General features: G+C 42.3%; 1 protein-coding gene across 1 annotated transcript in view; it reads left to right on the top strand.

Annotated features, from left to right (window-relative positions):
* The window catches only part of RSU1 (Ras suppressor protein 1), a 102,310-nt gene that overhangs the window by 72,025 nt on the left and 8,588 nt on the right, over nt 1–21,697 (top strand). The window lies entirely within an intron of this gene.

Genomic DNA, 21,697 nt, shown 5'->3' with positions numbered 1-21,697 from the left:
GATTTCCTAAGGTTAAAGGTCAGTAAAGACATCTTTTCTTATTCACGCATTTCCATTAAGTAATTTCAGAAAATAATTGAGTAGATAGGCTTGCAAATAAAGCAGAAGACACATGAGGAGCTGTGCTTCTGTGGCAGTGGTAGCTGCTGGTAATGCAGTAATGGGAGGAAGTTAATTACAGGATCATAACAGTCTACAGATGTTTAAAAGATGAATACACTAGGCAGAGTAATTTTTTGGCTTATTACAAGTGGGGTATGGACAGTTTTAGCCTGAATGCCAGGGAAGGTCTCCTCATGGCAAGACACAAGTGAATTAACTCTTGAGATCATACTTTCCCCTGAAGTACTTAAAACATACTGTTAGCAATATTTAATAAGGGGGAAATCTTTCATTGCTCGGAGCATGGGCTGAGTTCTGTTTCAGCTGCACTAGTGCCTGAGGCACTTTTCTTGGGGCCATCCAATTACAGCAATCTGTTAACCTCTTTGGAGGAGAAAACTGAAACCCATGTCCAGAGAGATGAATGAGATGGACCTGAGGGCAGACAGCTCACAGAATAGGCTTTTGATTAAAAAATTACCTCGTTCTTAAGTACTGATTGGGCAGTTTCAGAGAAACAGATGAGATCCTGATGTAGAGAATTTCTTGCATTTCTTGCTGGAGAAGAGTGTTCGTGCAGGCTGGAAGTGGCCTAAATAGCCAGCTTTTAGAAAATCCTCTTTGCAGCAGAGTGGTAATTTCACTGAATTTTTGAGAGGCAGTTGCTAGTTTCCCCAACAGGTGTTCCTGGCAGTTTTTACATGCTGTAGCAGCCAAGCAAGGGAGAAAAGTCACTCTCCAGGAAGAAAAGATGCTTATTTTCAAGCAGCAAAGGCATGATCCAGATAATTTAGAAGCTGCATTTTTAACCTTTGAGGTCCCTTCATGTAGTGCCATAGACTTGCCAAATTAAAGGAGGTGAGAACTTCAGAAGTGATGGAAAGCATCGCACATAAATTCCCTGAGTCAAATCCAAGAGAACATGTTGGGCACCCAGAGGAGGTAGAATCTCTTTCAGTGGAATTACTGGGTGTTTTAGGGAGCAGGCTGAGCAGGTACAGGAGAGATGTTGTTTTAAAGCCCCAGCAGTTTCAGCACGCAGATGCAGCATGGAGGAGAACCTCTCTTCGCATTCCTCAGCACTCATGGGTTGCTTATATCTATTAGATATGTTGGTGCTCCAGCAGACTACTTCATACTACGTAGATCCAGTCTCAAAGGGGTCTTTCTAGTGACAAATCCTCTGACCCAGTATGACCTTCTGTATCCCACTTTTTTCCAGTTTACAGTTGCTGAGTTCCTGTATTCTGGGGATGCATGGCTGATTTTAAAAAAGTTGCCTAGGTGCATCACTGTGTATTAGTGATAGATCTAATACTCAAGGTCAGCTGTGTCCTCTGAGGTCAGAACTCATTTGACCATGGAGTCTTACAAGACAAAGTTGGTAATTCTTCCTAAATAGAGACTGGTACAAGTGAGTTCTGCATTCATTTTTTACTGTATTATCCAGGGCCCCTTATGCTTTCCTTTCCTTAAAGCTGGAATGGCTTTTAAACCTTGCAAAACAAGGTTCTTCTGTTCTGGTGGGATTTCTTCAGATCCCATCAAGTTGAAAATGAGTCATTCCCAGAGGAGAGTGAGAGCAGATATGGGAAGGGTTGTTCCCTACGTGTTATTTCACTGGCAGATCCCCAGGGGTGGTCCTGGCTGTCCAGCTGCCGCTGTTTGCTGTGCTGCTCCGCATGGCTTGTCTGCCGTGTCACTCCTCTGATTCTGAAATGTATTGTCTGGCGGGTTGACAGGTTTCTTTGTACTATCATCCTGGCTTTGTATTTCTGGATCGAATTTCTTGCAAACATAATGATTCCGTCATCTGGCTGATTGCCAGTAGGTGTGAGTCTGTGGTGTCTGTTGTCGAGGTTTTGATAGGGGATTTCAGGTTTGGCTCTGCCTGAACTCTGTGGTACTCCCTGGTGTTTGAGCCTTCCTAAGAGGCAGTTTAAGTTGGTACCTTATGGAGGTGAAGAGTATTCTTGTCTGTCAAAGAACTTGTCACAGGCAGGACAGAAACAAGTGTTCCCTCTCTATTTATTAATACTCATGTCTCTAAAATATCCATTTTTTTTTAATTTCAGCTCTTTTCCGTGGTGTCCAAGGTTTCATTTCATTTTGTCTTGTTTTGTTCCTGTCTCTCCATCTGAATCTCGTATCCTGTTAATTAAATTTAAACCTCATTGCAGGAATTTCAGTGGATTTAATCTAATCTGCTGGTGTCTTTGCTCACTGTATGTGTTACCAGTGTGACTTGATTCTGTGGGTAACATTTCTCGATTAACAATGGACCTGTTTGTTCATCACTATAGCCAGTCCATCCATTGAATTATTGAGTATAGTCTTGACAGTTGATGTAAAAGGTTAGATCTTTTGCCTTGGAATGTAAGAAAAGGGTAAAATGTAAAAACATATACGCTGTAAATCTGTGGTCTCTTAAGCTCCTAAAGTTCTGTGGAAAGATTGTCCACTGACATGAGAGGTCAAAGCTTCATCGTGCCGTTGCAGCTTGCTCCTAGCAAGGATGAGCCCTATGGTCGTAAACAGAGCATACTTCAAATGTTGCTTTTGTCTGTTCTTCAAAGCCTGATCCTCAGCATGCCAGGATGTATTCGAGCTGGCTTTAGCAACTAAGAATAACAGTGAAGATACAACAACATAAGGCTCAGCAGTCTTGTGCAGATGAAACTCATAGCTCTGCTTCTTCGGTGCTTGCTGTTGTCTGTGCTGCCTTGGCTGGGAATTCTTTCTTCCCTTTCAGTACAGACCCGTGGTCAAGGAATGACTTGTCCCTTGCCTGCACTGACACTGACCTCAGCAGAATTCCTCCTTTTCTGTGTGTGAGCAAGCAAGAGGAGAATCAAACCTCTAATCCTGAAAAGAAGAATTGCTTAAATTTGTTCTCATGAATAAGTACTGAGTCCTAATTTCATACTATTTCTGGTGTTCAGATGGAGACAGCAATATGTTAGGGATTAAATAACAGGTTTGAAGCAGGATTGAAAATACAGCATTTGCAGTTGCTCCATTATGACCGTATCTGTGTAAGTGGCGCTGGCGGTGGGACCCAGCGAGTAGATGGCACCAGCATCGGTCTTTTCCTCTTGCTGTTGGCTGCTCTTGCCATCCAGCACTCCAGCTTTTGCTTTATTTTAAAACAGATCAGGATGGGAAATTATAATATTAAGAGAGCATGTGCACTGAATGGCAATGTACATTCCTGTTGAATCATTTTAAAGCTGCCTTGTTTATGTCTAAACTGATGCATTTTAGGTGAAACTAGCATTTGTGCCCTAAAGCTTGTTATTAGGTAATAAGTCTATAGCAGAAGTCTTCTGATATTTCTTTGAGAAGCTGGGGTTCAGCTTCCTGAGGGGAAGCAATGTTAGCATGGTTTGGTCAGGTATTCATGTTTTCCATCTTAGAGAAGGCAGGTTTGAAAGGGGCAGTGTCACTTCAGCGAGGCCGCGTTCGGGCCTCAGACACCTGCAGTGTTACGCCTCGTGTTTGACATGTGGAAAGAATGTGTTTTCTCGTTACAAATTCTGAGTTGTGAAAAAGATATTCCTCGAGAAACAGCTTCCAAATTGTGGGATAGACTTCCCACTGTCAAAAAAAAAATTTCAAAATAAGAAATGATTTCTTATTTTTACGGCCTGCATCTGTGAGTAAGGTAGCTATGAATAATTTACCTTCTCAACTCCGTTTGGACTAAGAGCAATGCTGTTCACAGCTAATCCTCCTGAATAGAGCAAGATGATTAAAACTTAATGACTTAAATATAAAAGAAAAAGACCATATTGTTATTGAAACTTAGTTTCACCAGGTTAGATTACAACAGTGTCAAGTTTAAAAAAAAATGAAAAAGAATCGAAACTCTTCTCATTTGGCCCCTCCATTCAAGCACCTTTTTATCTCAAATGAAGAGTTGCTGTACAGGCTCTGTAAGAAATGACTCGTTACCCAACAGTAATAGCTGAGCTGTAATTTCTTGGGTGTTGTGTTTTGTTTCTGTTTTTTAACAGGTCTTCGTGATCAAGCTACATGTAGCTACGCTTGTGTTTAGGAGAAAGTAAAAAACAGCATGTTTTTATGGTAATGAGATGTCGCATCATTTCTTTCCATTTGCAGTTTGTCAAAGTATGTTCAGGACGATACCTTAACTGCCTCCCACTGTCTCCTGTTTGCCAGTGGCAAAGACCAGATGGGATGAGACATTTGCCAAAAATTACCACTCAGTGGCGGGAAGGGACTTGCCACAAATCTAGATCATTCGGTCAAAATCCTCAACAAATGCAGGTAACATGAGGAAATGCTGCGCTGCAGTGTGGGCTGCGGAGGGTCAGGGACGCGTCCTGGCAGCACGCTGGATCAAAGAACTTTGCAAACAGTCCGCTGTCTTGCCCCACAGCAGTTCTGGTGGAGCCACCTGTTTTGGACGCTCTTCTGCATAGTTACGTTCCCTCCTGACCATTGTTACAGCAAGTGGGTCCTGAGGAAAGCCATGCATTGATCTGACAGTGATGCTGAAAGATCATTACTGCTGAGCAAGCCGAGGCGTTGTAAACCTGTCACGTTAACGCAGCAGTGCCTGTAACAAGCTGTATTCATACATTCTGGTAGAAAGGGAAAAAGCACTTCATCTTCCAGCTGTGAGACAAGGTGTCCAGTAAACCTGTCCTCATGTGCCCTGTCTTCTTGGGTGTAAGAATTATTACATTGCTGTCTGCATTATATTTGTGTGCCATTTGAACTTTCAAGCTGTAGTAACCAGCCAGACATCAACAAGCCAAAGATCACAAAGCAAAGCAGAAGTCCAGGAAAAAAAGTGTTCAAAAGTGATCTGCTAGGAAAAGACCAGCAGTGTCACACCAAAGATGCCCAGCCCAGGGGAGTCATTTCTGCCTTCCACACCAAGGACAAGTGAACAGGGCGCTGGGTGCTCCCCTCACCAGCCATTGCAAAAGCAGATTAGTGCTTGGGACCTTTTCCTTTGTCAGAAGAGCACAGCTGTCATTTAGAAAGATGTGTAGATTGTCACAGACAAGAGTGTTAGGCACGTGGCTCTACACACAGCGTAATTTAGCCAGTAAAAGACCCACCCACTTGTTTTCACTAAGCTGTTTGTGGTGTAGGAAAGAATGTGTTGGGGTTTTTTTTTGTTGAGCTTTTGTGGAAAAAGAGCAAATGAAACAGCAGGTATGAAAAGTTGCAGTTTTTAAATCTCACACCAAATCATTCACTCTTCATCCCTGCTAAAATTTGTCTGGAAACAAAGGGGTGATTTGTCTGAGGTGGGATTGATCTGAGGGTTTCATGTAAGAGTAGGTGACATAGAGAAATATGTTTCATAAGAGCTAACTATTAAAATGTGTTCATAGCTTTAAAAAGGTAAGGAAGTTGGTAATAACCTGCGCAGGGCATATTTCAGCATGTTATTTTTGTTTGGTATACGTGTGGCATGGTGTGGGGTTTTTTGAAGTGTGTTTCTGTGTGTGTTTCTGAAGGCCAGCATCAGGAAGATGGGCAGCAGTGGGGGTTTAAGTGGATCCTGTGGCGACAGGAATTGTGGAAATGGATGCTCAGTGCTGGATGAAAGCTTTTTCATTTGCAAGCTGACTGGCAGCTAGTATTAAACACTTGATCCCCCATCCTTTAAATTAGTCGGTGGAACAATGCCACTGGCAGATTGCCCAGATAAAATGGCATTGCAGTTCCTATGGAAACTTCTCTGGGAGAAATTATGATTATTCAGCTTAACCCCCCATTTACAGATGCAGACTTATCAATGAGGCTTAGAGGATTTACACCTAAATCCCAAGGAGAAACTCTAACCTGGTTGAATGGAAGGGTCTGGAGTTTTACCATCGGCTTGAACCGCAGCTGGAGTTTATCGCTGGTTTTCCTCTTCATTGAAAGTACATCTGGATCTGCAGAGGAAATAGTAACATTCCTTGCTTCCCCCGCTCCCTCATGTGCCAGGGAGTTTTAACCATCCTGTTTGGCCATTTGTTTGTTTTCTTATGCTCCTCTATGGACAAAGACATTGTACATAAATTTTATATGGAAATTTTGATTGGGGGTACCTGTTTCCAGATTTGTCAGGTTTAGCCCCTTGTGGACAGTGTAGCCGAGCCATTGAGAATGCCAGATGCCTGTTACTCAGCTGAGAAAATTTCATAGTAGGTCACTTTTGCTGCCACTGCAGTAAAAAATTGTGAAACGTGGGAATTTCATCCAACACAAAAAATAATTAGAAGCTTCAAGACAATCAGCAGGACTCCTGGATTTCTTAGCAATTTGGGAGCAGCAAGAGGATAAGTGTGAATAAATTAACCCATGGTGTCCTGCTGGAAGCTCAACATGTTGCCTAACCTGATGGTATAATAGTTCACAGCATTTTGTGAGATTCAGTACCATTGGCTGCAAAAGAAAACAAAAAAGGGGTGAAAGAGGTACTTGAGCTCTTGAAAACAAGTAACAATTTGTAGCCCTGCAGATGCTCAATATAGGATCAGTTGTTATTATAAGAGTACAGGGGTCTGGTATTAAATTCTGAAAAAAATATGATGTATCATTTTTATATAGTTTTTTTTATATAGTTTTTTTTTTTTTTTTACATAGAGAAAAAATATAGCTTGTGAGCATCTATTTTTTTACATGTTGTTGCAATGAAATGTGAACCACTTGTGCCCAGGTCTTAAGCTGGACATCTGCATGAATTGCAGTGCTACTGTAAATATTTCTCAACATGGACAGGTAGATGCTATTGGAAAACCCAGAACAAATTCTTAAGTTGCCAATATTGTCACAAAGTCTCCCTGCAGAATGAAGTTGTTTGACAAAGTGTTTCCCTGGTGATTTGGCTGCAGATGAAAATGTCTTCAGCAATAAAATGCCGTGCTCAGGTCTCAGCTCTCGGTGCTCATCAATCAGCAAATGACAGACCAAGGATCTTCTTGCTGGATTAGTTAATATAGTGGATAAAATACGTGAGACATTGATATTCCTCTGAATTTCTATATATAGGGGTTTTTTGACTCTCAAATACACATTATTTTTTTTTAAATATATACATATATTGTTGCCTGCAGCTTCTCTTAGTAATCAATAGAGCTGCAAAAGGACTAAGGTAAAACTATTTTTTATGTACACACAATTTCTTGCCTGGAGATAATGGCTACTGTCAGAAAATCGCTGTCAATCACAGAGGAGGGAGAGTTGGGGGAAGGGGGAAGAAGAGAAATACATGGGATGACAGCATTTCTACCCTAAGTGCAGTGTCCTTTGTGGCTTAATATATTAATATTTTGCCAACAAATGGCATTTTATAGAATTTTTGTGGCTCTGTGTGTTGTAAATGCAGTTTTGCTGAGGATAATCATGTTCCGTATCTGCTGACACTTTCATAAGGTATCATTAATGGCTTTAGAAAGTTCAATTACATGGCTGCAAAGAAATAAATCACCTTATAGTTTAATTACCTCTAATATAATAGCAGCAAATATCTTCTGGGAAGCTGCCTCCTGTGTTACTAAATGACTGTCAATGATGAAGCTGCTTTCCTTAAAGGATGCTCTATTAGGGAGATCGTTTCACAGTGTTTTATGCCACATCTGTTGCTGTCGCTACTAAATTTTATAAAGGAATTTAAAATATGACAGATGTCAGTAATAACTTTTATTTCATGCCTACTTTTTAAGGAAAAAATGGAACTTACTGCAATTCCCCTGAAGATTTATATGAGATGCTTCATATTAAATACATTTAAAATACTTTAAAAATATTTTTTTAATGATCCAGGGAAATATCCAAAAACATGTTATAGCTGATCCACTCTGTGTTCCAATGTGTCCATCTGCTGAGGAAAATACTAAGAGTAGTCATTTATTTTCCTACTTAAATGTCTTAAAGCAGAGTGACTCCTATTCAGATGCAACCACCTGAGAGGCAAAAAGGGAGCACAGATGGAAAGATGAGTATTCTGTGTTTAAAAAAAAAAAAAAAGGAAGGAAGGAGGGATGAATAAAAGTGGTACAGGAGGAAAACCAGCAAGAAGGCAAAGGCTGACGAGCTGGATAGGGAAGAGAAATGGGAAGAGCCAAGATTCTTGACAGGGAAGATAAATGAGGAGAATCAGCTGATTAGGCAAAGGGAAGAGCTAGGGAGGAAGTGCAGCAATAGCAGAAAAATGGAGAACTTAGTAAAAGCAGAAATCAAGGACGCCAAATAATCAAAGGATAGAAAATAAAAGGTTATTGGTTGTCTTTTCCTTCCATTGCCAATCAGTAGGTGGGGTAGAGGGATGATGGACAAATGTGAAAGACACAACCAAGTTGTATTTTCTTGCTTGTCCTTTTCTTAGGACTCTGGATTTCCTTGTGTGATTTTGGTTCTCACTGTTTACTTTGAGTAGACTGCGCTTCCTTTAATACCACTGTATTGCTAAATCCTGTGACTAGTTTGAATTATTTGAATGGTATGATTTTAGGATCATAGCTTGCATTAGCAGGCTTTAAAATGATTCTGAGCAATTTTGGATTGTCTCTTTTCCCTGTGCAAAGTGCAAGTTTCAGCACATCCCCTCCACTCTCTTAATAGAGTAAATAGCAAACACTTTGACTTGATTACTCAAGCATAGAAGGAGTGCAGAGCCTTCAGTGTGCTCAGTACGATGATGGGTCATCTCGAGCATCTCCCTGTCCATAGGGTGGTGGGGTGGCTCCAGAAGTGGGACAGAGCTCCTAGGAACATGAGCCAGCACTGTGCCCTTGTGGCCAGGAAGGCCAATGGCATCCTGGGGTGTATTAGAATCGGGGTGGTTAGTAGGTCGAGAGAGGTTCTCCTTCCCCTCTACTCCGCCCTGGTGAGACCACACCTGGAATATTGTGTCCAATCCTGGGCCCCTCAGTTCCAGAAGGACAGGGAACTGCTGGAGAGAGTCCAGCGCAGGGCAACGAAGATGATTAAGGGAGCATCTCCCTTATGATGAAAGGCTGAGGGAGCTGGGTCTCTTTAGCTTGGAGGAGACTGAGGGGTGACCTCATTAATGTTTATTAAAAAAATGTTTATAAAAAAAAGGGTGAGGGTCACGAGGATGGAGCCAGGCTCTTCTCAGTGACAACCAATGATAGGACAAGGGGCAATGGATACAAACTGGAACACAGGAGGTTCCACTTAAATACGAGAAGAAACTTCTTCACAGAACACTGGAACAGGCTGCCCAGGAAGTTTGCGGAGTCTCCTTCTCTGGAGACATTCAAACCCCGCTGGGTACCTTCCTGTGTAACCTCGTCTAGGTGTTCCTGCTCCAGCAGACTGGACTAGGTGATCCTTCGAGGTCCCTTCCAATGCCGAACATTCTGTGATTCTGTGATCTGGAGGCTGAGCAATGTGAGTGCGTGCAGGGATGCTGCACCCTGGCCGTGCCATGGCCCACTCTTCCCTTTGCTGGCTAGCAAAGGTTGGCCAGCACCGGGGGATAAAAGACAAGGCTTTTTGAGGGGTAAAACCCCCCGAGACATTTTTGTTCTCTGGAATAGAGGGGTCAGGGAGCTGCCCTGCCCTTTTCTTTGGGCAATTTCCTTACAGCAGCGATGTACATTGTTAACACTTCACAGGGTAATGGGTAGGTTGTTAACTAATGGCTGTTTTCAGCCTCTAACTTGTAGGCTATAACAATAAGAATACATTCTATTTCAAAGGGTGGATTTTTTAAAGGAAAAAATGATTTTTTTGCTGAATTCAGGAGGTGGGAGTTAGGCAGCACTTAATGTATTGAATGCAGTGAGAGAAAATTTGAGCATAAGGTACAGAGACATGTAGGTTGGGTTTGGATGAACACATTTGTGTGTGGAAAATTATATACTGCCTCAACAAAAATTACTTTTTCCTTTTGAAAGAAAATGTTGTTTTCTGCCATGTATTGAGAGAAGTTACAGATCTCCCATTGTAGGGTGTGTAGTTTTTATCCCCATACACGTAAACAGCAGTACTGGTAAACTAATTTTTGCAACAATTATGGAAGACTCCTTCAAAAAAGTGTCTTTCTTCCTTCAAACTGTTTTTATTTTATGTGCTGATTATTTTATTTTGAAGCTCTGAACCCCTGGCCTGTTCTTCATTGTTCTGGCAGAATTAAAAAATACACCACAAATATATTCCCCTCCTTACTAAAAATATATTTTAAAATAAAAAAGTATTCGGAAAGGCTGTGAGAATGTGTGAATATCTGATCTAAAGTTACCAGTACTGAAAGAGTATTTCAAGAATGTAGTAAAAAATCAGTAAGAACAGAGTCAAATTAAATGAAATCCTGTTGTTTCTCCCAGGCCAGAATTCACATAAATACAGAATGGGTGTAATGTGAGGAATAATAACAAATAGGAATCATTAACAAAAATAGCAAGTAAGGAAGATATATCCTGGAAAAAAATCTAGATCAAAGGAAAGCCCTGCTATTTTCTACTTGCCTCACTGTGGTGTTTTTTGACTCTCTACAGATGATCTTCAATGCAGACTGAGCAGGGACAGCTTTTAAAAGGAAAAGATGTTCACAAGAACCAGGAGTGTTAAGAGAAGGTCCTCAGTTTGCCTCCAGTCTGCTTGGAGATGCACAATGTGCTCTGTGTTTGGTCTTGGCTCTTTTAGCTAGTCCAGAGTGGGACTGTATTTGGGGCAGCTGTGGGTGTGCAGAACGGGGCAGTGGAGTTTTGCCAAAGGTGTGGAGACATCATCAGGGAGAAAAACTTGGGTTTTAGAAAAGTTACACAGAGAAAAGAGGTGATAAAACAGCTCCAATGAATGAGTGAAGAGCGAGTGCCAAGGTAGATGGTGCTGTTTGCAGGATGCTGGGCATTGCCATAGGTACCGAGAAAGTGTGGAAGAGAGCGGCTTTGAAAAGAATATCAGTTGGGGCCTCAGAAATGATAACTTAGCATGTGACATCTGCCTGAGAGTCCCGTTGGGCAATAATGTGGTCTGAAGGCACCAAGGTCACCCGGCATCTCCTAGCGAGCAACTGCAGTCCTGACTGGAACTGATGGGGACGTGCTGCCCTTGGTCTGGAAATAAACCCACGCTTTATTCACATATGCAAGTTATTCCCATGTTATCGATTGGCACATTTCCTAGCAGGGCAATTGCTTCTACTTCTTTTCCTGGTCTTGAAAAATATTTGTTTAAGTTTTAACAGTGACTGCGATGGAGAGAATTCCCAGGTGCTCCGTGCCAGGAGAGCAGCACCCTCACACCCCGGAGGCTGCAGGGGCTGTCCCGCACTGGCTGCCTAGCTCTCTTGGCAAATGAAAAAATACTATGAAGAGTAGCCATGGGCTGACCTCTTCCTTTTGCTTCAGTGGTAGTTTTGTGCTCTCTGTAATTTTTTTTTCTTGAATTGGGGAAAATGCAGAGTTGATATCTGTGATTGGTTTGTGTTGGGGAGCAGATTTGGAAGGTGAGGTGCCTGTATGAGTTTCTTCCCTAGGGTCTTGCAGCTGTGCAGTTAGGACATAACGTGGATATTCAAAGCCAGATGCTGAGTGGTACTTATAGGCAGCTCACTGCACCTAGTGCTGATCCCTTGAGACTGGGGACCCACCCACGCTGTCCATGGAGCTGTGAATTTGTCCCAAAGCATGAGGCCAAGTGTTGCGTTTGGAGCGAGGTGACTTCTCTCGTCAAGGAGGTGGTTTGAGTTGTCTTGTGTCTGTACTTCACAGTAAGTCAGTATCCAGGATTTTGACTAAAAAACTCATTTTTGCTTAAATAAGAATTATTGTCTTACTAAATACATGAAGCCCATCAAGTGGGTGCAGTACTAAAGATGTTGAGTGAATGAATCATGGGCAGGAAGGAGAGTCAGGGCAGAGTTTGTCTCTGTAGCATAGAATCAGAATCTAGACAAGGCTAAGAACTGCTCAAGATCAAGATATATGACTGCTCTGATACAAAGTAAATAGAGTTTTTAAAATTAATGTCCTTGGCATTGGGTATGTTAATACTTCCCTTTTGCAACTTTTATTTTTTAATTAACGGAGCTAATGTGACCAAAAGATGGATGCGAAGAAGTGACAAGCACCATGTATGTTTAAACAGGAAAGGGTCTGCTGCAGTCTGTGCTCTTGGTGAATGTGCTTGGTCTTGGTGAAAGACTAAGGAGAACTTGCACAGCAGTTGGGGGATATGCTCCTTGCATCAGTCAAGGATGCCCCATGTCCTTCTGTTCTTTGCTATAATGGCTCCCTGGATTCACATGGTCTGAACATTCATCTATTCCTTCATTCACTCCATGCTCCCTTTCTTCACCAAAGTGAGAGTTGCCTGTGTGTTTCTTGCAATATACTGGTGGTGTCCTCTTTTTCCCATGCAGAAGTCAGCTGCTTTTCCATAAATGAAGCTTTGTGTGTCTCTTCATCCCTGTCTTGTCTTGTTCTTCCTTCCTTTCTTACATCCTTTCCCTAGCTTGCTCTTTTTTCTTTCCCTGAGGCAATTTGTTCTGGGTGTCAGCATTTCTAAACTGTACTGGGAGCCAGTGCTGCAAGGATATGGAGGAAGGGGGGAGATCATTAGTGCTGGTGAAGATGGTCAACCATCCACTGGCTCTTTGATCTATAGGCAGTTCCCCACAAATTTGGGTGGCTGTAACAGCTGCACCTGCTAACCAATTGCAAGATGTCAATCACAAGGCCTGTGTTTATATGTACCTTTTGCCTTTCATTTTCTTGTTTTCACCAAAATCAATATGACATTGCCATTGACTAGAACATACCCTGAAATGCTGGAATTTGTCAAATAATCCGGTGTCCTGAAATTATCTTGTAATAGACAAACAAATGAAGAAATACCACTTGGCCAACAATCATAACATCCAGGGATGAAAACTACCCTACTATACTCGTAGGTCATCAGTCCCGCAGCGCAGTTGTTTTTCCCAGGCTACACTGAATATCTGCCGGTTTTCTTACAGAGGTGTTCTACAGGCGGATCTAATGCCTTTTGGCAGGAGATCCCGGCTGGGCCCTGCTCTGCAGCTCTCCCTTCCCCTCTGCTGGTTCCTCGCCACTATGTCAGCTTTGCGTGAGCTTCTGTGGGCTCTGAGTGACAAGGTTTTCTCCACAACGTGTGTCCATGATCCTCTGTGTAGTTACGCCTTCTGATTCATACCATCCAATTTGTGCGAGTTTTTTTTAATTACAAAATTTGATGGATTTGTTTTCTTTCTCTTTTTCCCCTGGCTAGAGTTTCCCATGCCTCCATCACATAAAATCTGGTGAGCAAACAACTGCGTAGTCCTGTTGACTTGCTGACCTGACAGAACGCGTGTGCCCTGAAAATAAACATTTTCTAGAGCAGTGTAACTCTAGTGCTGGCAGGTGTTCTGAGCAAAGGATGCCCTGAACACTACACCAGGTGAAGAAGTCTAGTCAGTGTACCTTTAGCTTTGACTGCTGGGTTTTGATTAAGTCTATTTTGAATTTGCAGTGTGGTTTTGTTAGAGCTTATGGCTTAGTTTGTTTGTTTTTATGAAGGGATATATTTGTTTTTCATTAGGCAGGAAACTAATAGAAAAGGGAAAGTTTCTTGAATAGAAAGAAATATGAGAGATTCTGGGGTTTGTTTCTTTTGATTTTCAGTGTAGAGTATCTCAAAGACACTTTAGTTGCGAAGCTGACTTAGAGGATAAGAAAACGTGAGTACAGTAGTGTTTAACGTTTTAATTAAGTATTTTTCATTAATAAAAAATATGTGACATACATTTCAGTTTGGAGTCCAATCTTGATCCAGTTTATTTGCTGTGATAAAAACTGCAGTGGACTGAAGCCCCAGAGAGATTCATGGAGGGCAGTTGTTTGCCATGGTGTCATTTCCCAAAGATAAATTATGCAGCAGTAAAGACAAGTTCATAAACTTTATTGTGGTGCTTTAGTAGCTCTGCTTTAGGTACTACTGGGAAGGTAAATTCAACACTAAGGCCTTCCCCAAGCTTTATTAAACATGAGCCATCAGTGTGCCCAGGTGGCCAAGAAGGCCAATGGTATCCTGTCCTGTATCAAAAATAGTGTGGACAAGGGAAGTGATCCTTCCCCTGTACTCTGCATTGGTGAGGCCACACCTGGAGTATTGTGTTCAGTTCTGGGCCCCTCAGTTCAGGAAAGACATTGAAGTGCTGGAGCGAGTCCAGAGAAGAGCAACAAGATTGGTGAAGGGACTTGAGCATAAGACCTATGGGGAGAGGCTGAGGGAGCTGGGGTTGTTTAGTCTAGAGAAGAGGAGGCTTAGAGGTGACCTCATCACTCTCTATAACTACCTGAAGGGAAGTTATAGCCAGGTGGGGATTGGTCTCTTCTCCCAGGCAGTTAGCAATAGGACAAGGGGGCATGGGCTTAAACTCTGCCAGGGGAAATTTAGGCTGGATATTAGAAAGAAATTCTTTACAGAGAGAGTGGTCAGGCATTGGAATGGCCTGCCCAGGGAGGTGGTGGACTCGCCGTCCCTGGAGGTTTTTAAACTGAGATTGGACATGGCACTTAGTGCCATGATCTAATAAACGGACTAGAGTTGGACCAAGGGTTGGACTCGATGATCTCTGAGGTCTTTTCCAACCCAGTCGATTCTGTGATTCTGTGATTCTGTCTTAGAAGCTGCTATTGTAATTTTTTTTTTCTTTTTAGGATATTTTTCTAAGCTCAGTAGCAGGAGGGGGAAAGAAGAGGGTGGTCTTTTTTCTTCACCTTTGATTAATCTTTCTGACTTTCTACTTACACTAGCATGTAAAGGAAACATACTATGATAAAAAAATATTCTCTTTATACTTATTGACTCAAACACATAGCTTTTTATAGGCTTGCCATTTTTCGTCAATAGCACGCATCTTTGTCATAGTTTAAAATTATCTAGAAATAGTACAGTTACAGTTCTTAAAATTATGTGCAGCTATGAGCAATATGTACTATCCACATTTTCCGTATGTTGAGACAATGTTCTACTTTTATGTGTATAGTAAAAAATGATCAGTGATAAACAGTCAGGCAAGTGGAACTGTATCTTAATTGAATACTGAAAAAATCAGAATCAAAATACTTTACATTTGTATTCAAAAGAATTTTAGGACAAAATGTCCTTCTGGCCCTTATGTGGTAACCCAAAAATATAAGTCTTTCTGGCCTTTGCAGACTATGCTAGTATGCAGTATTGGCACCAGAGGATTTATGGCTGTTTGCCCTTAATTGATACTTTTTCTTTTTCTTTTTCTTAAGAATTTCAGAAGATCTTTAAGAAGCTATCGTTTTCATTATTTATCTCTGGGTTTCATTTTAGGAAGAATGTAGGAATGTTGAATTGTTGCTATTCTAGCTGGTGTTGCAGTCTCTTCCGAGACATAGTTCAAACTGCAAGTTACAAGACTAAAGGACTTAAAGAAATATACGACAAAGAGTTTGTCTTTGCTGTCCATGCAGGTATATCTTTTACAGCATAACAGCTATTCTTTAAAATCTAAGGTACAGATTTTTATTTTGGTTTTTAACCACAGTATCTCTTGGTGAGTTGAATCCTAGGGAACTGCCTAGCTACATCATGGTAAATACAGCTTTGTCACTGTGAAAGTGTTATGGAGAAGGAACAAACAGAAGCTACTTCTCTTGCAGTAAAAATCTCATGTTGACAGTAAAGCAGAGCCAGGCAGAGAGCTGATACCTAGCCTTTGAGTCATATTTTAACTCCCGCTGCCTTTAGCTAAGACCTAACAGTGAGCATCAAGAATTCAAGCGTGATCTCAAGAATGCAAGCACGGTCATTGCGAAAGGGACCAGATGTTCCCCCTGTATGGGAGCAGCCATAACCTCAAGAAGCCCCTTTCTTCTGAATCCTGTTTTCTAGAGCATGTGCTAAGTAAGTAGTAAACTGTCTGGAAACACTGTTGGAAAGCAACTTGTCCACAGTGCAGTTGCTCAGCTGGGGATGGGTCTGTTCTGTGTCTGAACACGTGCTCTGCAAACACCAGTTGGTTGGCTTAGGGCACCGAGCAGTGCACTGGTGGTAGCTGGCTGCTTCGGTCAAAATGTAGTGCTGGAAAATATATTACCTGCAATGAGACTGAGGGAAGCAAGCCATCTTCTCTGTATGCCCTCACTTTGGCACCAAGCAGCTTTCTGACTTTTGGGGACTCAAGTGTTTGATCTCCGTGAGCCCGTCTGTACTGCTCATTTTGTTTGTCAGTGAATAGGAGAAAGCAACCAAAACTGCTGTGCCAAATTCTCCAGGGCCTGCGTGTCTGCATACAACTGTTGTGTCTAGGCAAAGCTGGTATTTATAAGGGCTCTGGGTGGTGAAGAAATGAGACCTCCTATGTGAGGGAGAAGATGTTTTAGGCCTTAAAGAGGGATTGATTTGTGGTTATTATTGCTGCCTTTGATCTGCCAACAGGGATCTGAAACTGATCCACCAGAGCAGCACAAGTCTGATATATAGTGCCAGATGGAGATGCCAGAATAGGTTACTCCTGCTGTCTTTGACGCTGCCTTATCATGAAGTGATAAAACAGGTAGTACAAAGCAAAGCAAGCAAGGGTTAGGAGCGTGTGCGCTGCGGGAGTGCTGCCGGCTCTGTGAAGTGACTGCCAGCTGCTAAAGTCACTGCAAGATCAATCAGCCACTCGCAGCATTATCCTAACGCGATGAGAGGCTGAGGGACCCGAGCACACGGAGTAGTTGGCTGGCATACAGAATGGAACATCCCTGGGTACTTCCACGCTAAAATGAGGGAGTAGAAAATGCGGACTCCCTGTATTTCAAAAATAATCCCATATGATTATGGAGTGGCCATAGAACTGAAAAATGGTGTTTTGTTATAAGGGCTTTTATTCACCTGAGTTCATACCCTACCTATGAAGTATATAAAAAATTAATCTCATTTTAAAAAGTTGTACTGTAAGCAGTGGATATGGTCTAGCTGCTGAGAAGTCGGTCGGATTTTACCACTTCTGGTATCATTTTGCTTAGAAATTAGAGCAATTTGAGGCTTCGTACAGCTATTAGTTCTCTATAGATCTCGTGATCATGTCAGCAAGCTCATTGCGTAAGAAGAGCTTTATATAGATGTTGGATCAATTGGCAGTGAGCTGTCAATAAATGTATCTTCTTGACACCGTGCAATTGACAGGCTAATGAAGTGCTTTCTCTATGACAGAGCTGTTGACAAATCTTTAGCCCCTTTGCTTTTCCCACTCCTGCACTGGCATTCCTCAAAAAAACACTGTGCCACAAGCTTGGGGAATCCTAGGACAGATTCACAGGAAAGGGGGTGCCTGTTTGGTGCCTTGCGTGCACAGGCTGGGATTTGGCACACGTTAGAAACCTGTGTGTTAGAGGAACCAGAAAGTAAGGACAGTAGTCCAAGGACCACGTTTGCCCTCCCTGCAATGTGCTTTCCAACATGTTTTGAAGAAGATGCAGAGTAGATGTCCCATAGTTTATCCTCCAAGACTGCACCTTGGGGTTTGGCTCCCCGTCATTGCACCCCTCTGCCTTTGTTGCTACCACGGCACTTAGGCTGATTCAGTGTAATTGGATTTGACTCCATGAGCGTTTTCCTCTTGCACAGGAGGAGGTCAAACCACTGGTTTATTTTGCACCACTCTTGAAGGCTCCCGTGGGTGCCTTATGCAAATGTCTGATGATCGAGTAAACTATTTCATGTCCTTTTAAGTCAAAGTTCCATATTTGTTCTTCTAACTCATGAGTGTACGTAAGCACCAACGATATAGGATGAGTGCTGCCTACCTACGGCAAAAAGATGTTCAGCAAAACCACATCATGTCGGTATGCATAATCCCACCGTCCTTGTAAAACTATTTTGGTTAATGCTTGCATTAAGAAGTTTACAGAGTGACTCATTGGCCCTTAGCTATTACTAGCACTTGATGAGAAGACATAATTTTCACTCCAGTGTTCATAGGCAGCCTGGATGTTGTTCGGGTGTTGCTGTATAGTTTGGGGCTTGTGAGCTCTGTTACAGGTACAGATTCCCTGTTTGCTTGCATGGATAATAATGGGCGTCTGTAGATGATTTAAATAACAAAGAATGTGCTGTTTGATTGATATTGTAAAGCTGTGTTTATTTTTGCCCAGTTTCCAAGATATGCCTCAGTTGCTAACACTAATTACAACACAAATTATTATGAAACCTCTATTGTAATTCTTAAGTAATCTAGAGGTCTTTGCACGCCCCAAGTCACTCTATTCAGGAGAGTGCTAAAATAAGAAACGTAGGTGATTTCAAAGAAGACTATGATGAGACTGTCTCGTGGGATAGCCCGTGCTACATGGTGTGCACTAGTGGATTTTCAGTTGTCAGGAATAGATTGTGTGACATTAAAGGCCAAACCTTGCACCCACTGAAATCAGAAGCAAAACTGGTATTGATTTTGTTGAAATCAAAATCAGGCTGACACTATGCTGGCGTTTCATCTTAATGAACATCAGGGGAGAAGAAAGGCTTTCAAAAGGCTCTGTGTAGTTCACACCGTGGGCCTTGAATGACACTGAAAACAACTTGGGAAGTCGTGTGGACTGGGTGACATCTGAAGTTACTGATGTGACTGTAACTGCTCATTTCCAAAGGGGTGGTCAGCTTCTTGCCTTGCAAGAGGGAAAGAAGCCAATATAAAAATCTGCAATGGATCAGGGACAAGGATTCACAAAGCAAGTGAGACTTTTTGTCTACCCAACTCATCGTGCACAATGGAACACCAGTCTAGGAAAAATGCTGCTGCCAGGGAAACAGGAGCATATCACAGTTTGTTTCCAAACCCTTCGCTCAAAGTTTTAATGGCATGAAAAAATATTATGTGATTTTCCTGTTGTTACAGAACCTTCTCCAACTGTAGGCAAGTTTGGTTTATAGAACAGAGCTTTAAGAAAGAGGACAGGCTAAAATATTCAAACAAATGTTAGTGTCTTGTGATACCTCAGGAGCTGGTTCAGTTTGCTGATTGCACAGTTTCAGTGTGGTCTGAGTAATGAAGAGCTGACTAGTAAGCCTAGTTCGGTGTAATTCCCTGAGTACTCTTGAAGCATAACAAACCCAGAAAGACTGTAATGAAAAATAATAGAAAGGTAGCTGGGGGCTTAACTTATGATCTCTGCTCATTACAGTACGCGACATTTTCATTGCAGTGTTACCATAAATATTATTGGCTGCCACATAACACAGGTCCCTCCTGAAAAGATTCTGGAAAAGCTTTGTTGGCACAGTAAAAGCCATGGAAAAATGCCAAAGATCTGCTTAAAACCCAGTAATTGTTTGACAGATATTAATGGTGTGATGCTGTGTTCAAAACTGTCTGGAAAATGGGGTGAATAGTCTGAGTAATTTTATTACATGGTATCTGTGTGACCATCTTTGGTCTTCTGCAGTAGATGGATATAACTGGAAAAACATTGTATTGGTATTTTTTGCTTCCATAATGAAGTACTTGATCTCTGACTTTCAAAATTTCAGCATTTTATCAAGAATGGTGACAATGATTTTCAAATTGGCTTTGAATCTCCTTGCTCCTTTGCACATAAGTGGACCTGTCTGAGCACAATTCATCAGAGTGTCTGGAAGATTGACATTGGCGTGTTTATGCCAACAGTGGCCAGGGGACTGTTGAAAGGGCTGTATTTGGGAACTGGAAAGAGATTTCATGAGAAGGATGGCAAAATTTAATATTTACATTGACCTGTTATGCATGTTCAAAAATTCAACCCAAGAAGGTTCCCCTGGAACAGCCTTTCTGGAAAGTATGACCAACATGTGTCAAACAAAGCCAACTCAGGGACTGCATGAAATTGGATTGTCTGTGATGTGTAGTGCTTCATATGTGGTCCTGTGTGTCAAAAAGGTGATGTGAGTTTCCTCATTTCTTATTTTTTCCCAGTAATGCTTTTGAGCAGCTAAATCCATTGGGCTGGAGGAGCCAGGAGATTCCTCCACCGATGGCAGTGCTCCGTATCCCTGTTCCCTTGTCCTGCAGCAGCAAGGCCAGCTACAGATTCAGAACCTGTATATGCATATGGCCAGCCATGAACAGCTTAGCATGATGGGAGGACAGATGACCACATAAACGCAGAGAGGACAGCATTTCTAGGGATCAATGATCAGGGAAAACCCTATGTCAAGGATCCCTCTGGTACCTGGCTCCCAAATCTTGATGTCTCAGGTATCAGGAACCCAGATCTAGTCTCGCCAGCCTCCAGCCCCTCAGCCGTCCTGGGAGCTGATCCCACACTCTCAGTATCTCCAGCACTTGGTCCATCCTACTGACCACCTGTTCTGGCTTGAACTTCGCTGATGGGTCATGCAGGCATGAGGCATGCTGTCAGAACAGAGAGCACACACCAAAAACAGTGAGAAACAGGGTTTAGGGAGGACAAAGTGGGGGTGGTTTGGCGCAGGGCTTTGCCAGACAAATGTGCTCACCGGCTGCATGCCTGCGCACTACTGGCCTAATTTATTCCCCACCTGATCCTCTTTCCATTTTCCTATACTTGTCTCCACCATCTACCTTGATTCCTTCCTTCCCTTCTCTTGGTCCTGCCAGATGTAGAATAACTTAAGGAATGTTCCTTGGCTTGCACTTAGCTATTTTTACTCTCTGTTTCCTTTTTTTTTTTTTAATGTTAATTAGGTGCACAGCAAAATGCATGTAGTAAATCAGTAATAAAGATGATGTAAGGGGATTTATCTGAGCAACAAGCCCTTTAGTGTAGCCCTCAAAAAAGGAAAATGAGCACTGGTTTACTTAAGCCCAAAGGACTCCATGTGGACAACAAGACTCAAATAACATAAGAATGAAGAAGACTGTGTTTGGCTGGCTCCAGGAAGGTGACTGTGCTGCATGTCAGGATGTTTCTGCACTGTGTTCTCTGCGTGTCCGAGATTAGTTTGAGAGCAGGCAGGTGGCCCTGAATATGGTCCCAACAACAGGGTTCAGTGAAATGGAGCAAACTGTTGACTTATCTGCTGCATGCTCGTGGAAGTACAAATGCATAAAGACAAGGGTGGTGCTGATACAGGTGACTTCAGTAAACAGCACACACTTCTTTCTCATTTAACTAGTCCTTTTACTTCTTACTGGGGCATTTTTCTCTGCACCCACATGTGCTGGCTTCTGCCAGAGAAGCTGATCCTGCTCACGCAGATTCTGTGGCTCTTAGTTCCTTTTCATTTATTATATGGAGGATGTAATTTGTTCTGGTGGATACCTCAGCTCTCAGGGTTTGCAGCTGATGTCCATATCTGGCACTAAATTGTTTTTCCTGGTCACATGTAAGTGGGAGAGCACCACTTGATCTGTGAAAATAAAACCAAAAAAGTATTCCACTGCAGTCTGGGAATTCTGAGTTGTGAGGGCTTCAGGTTCTAACCTACGAAGTTTCTGCATGCACGGGGCAGATCCAGGGACTAGTCTGCTATGGAGCCTGAGACACCAGTCCATCTGAAATGGAGTGTGAGGAGGGAGATCAGCCCTCATGGACATGCCTGAAGATGTGAGTCCCAGGTGAGAAATTCTTCATAACTGAGATAGTATGATAGGACTGTCCAGGTGCAGAAACAAATC

Source organism: Streptopelia decaocto, assembly GCF_964273445.1.
Source record: "Streptopelia decaocto genome assembly, chromosome: 2".
NCBI lineage: Eukaryota > Metazoa > Chordata > Aves > Columbiformes > Columbidae > Streptopelia > Streptopelia decaocto.
The sequence above is the reverse complement of the archived record's forward strand: the minus strand, read 5'-3'. Positions and strand labels throughout refer to the sequence as shown.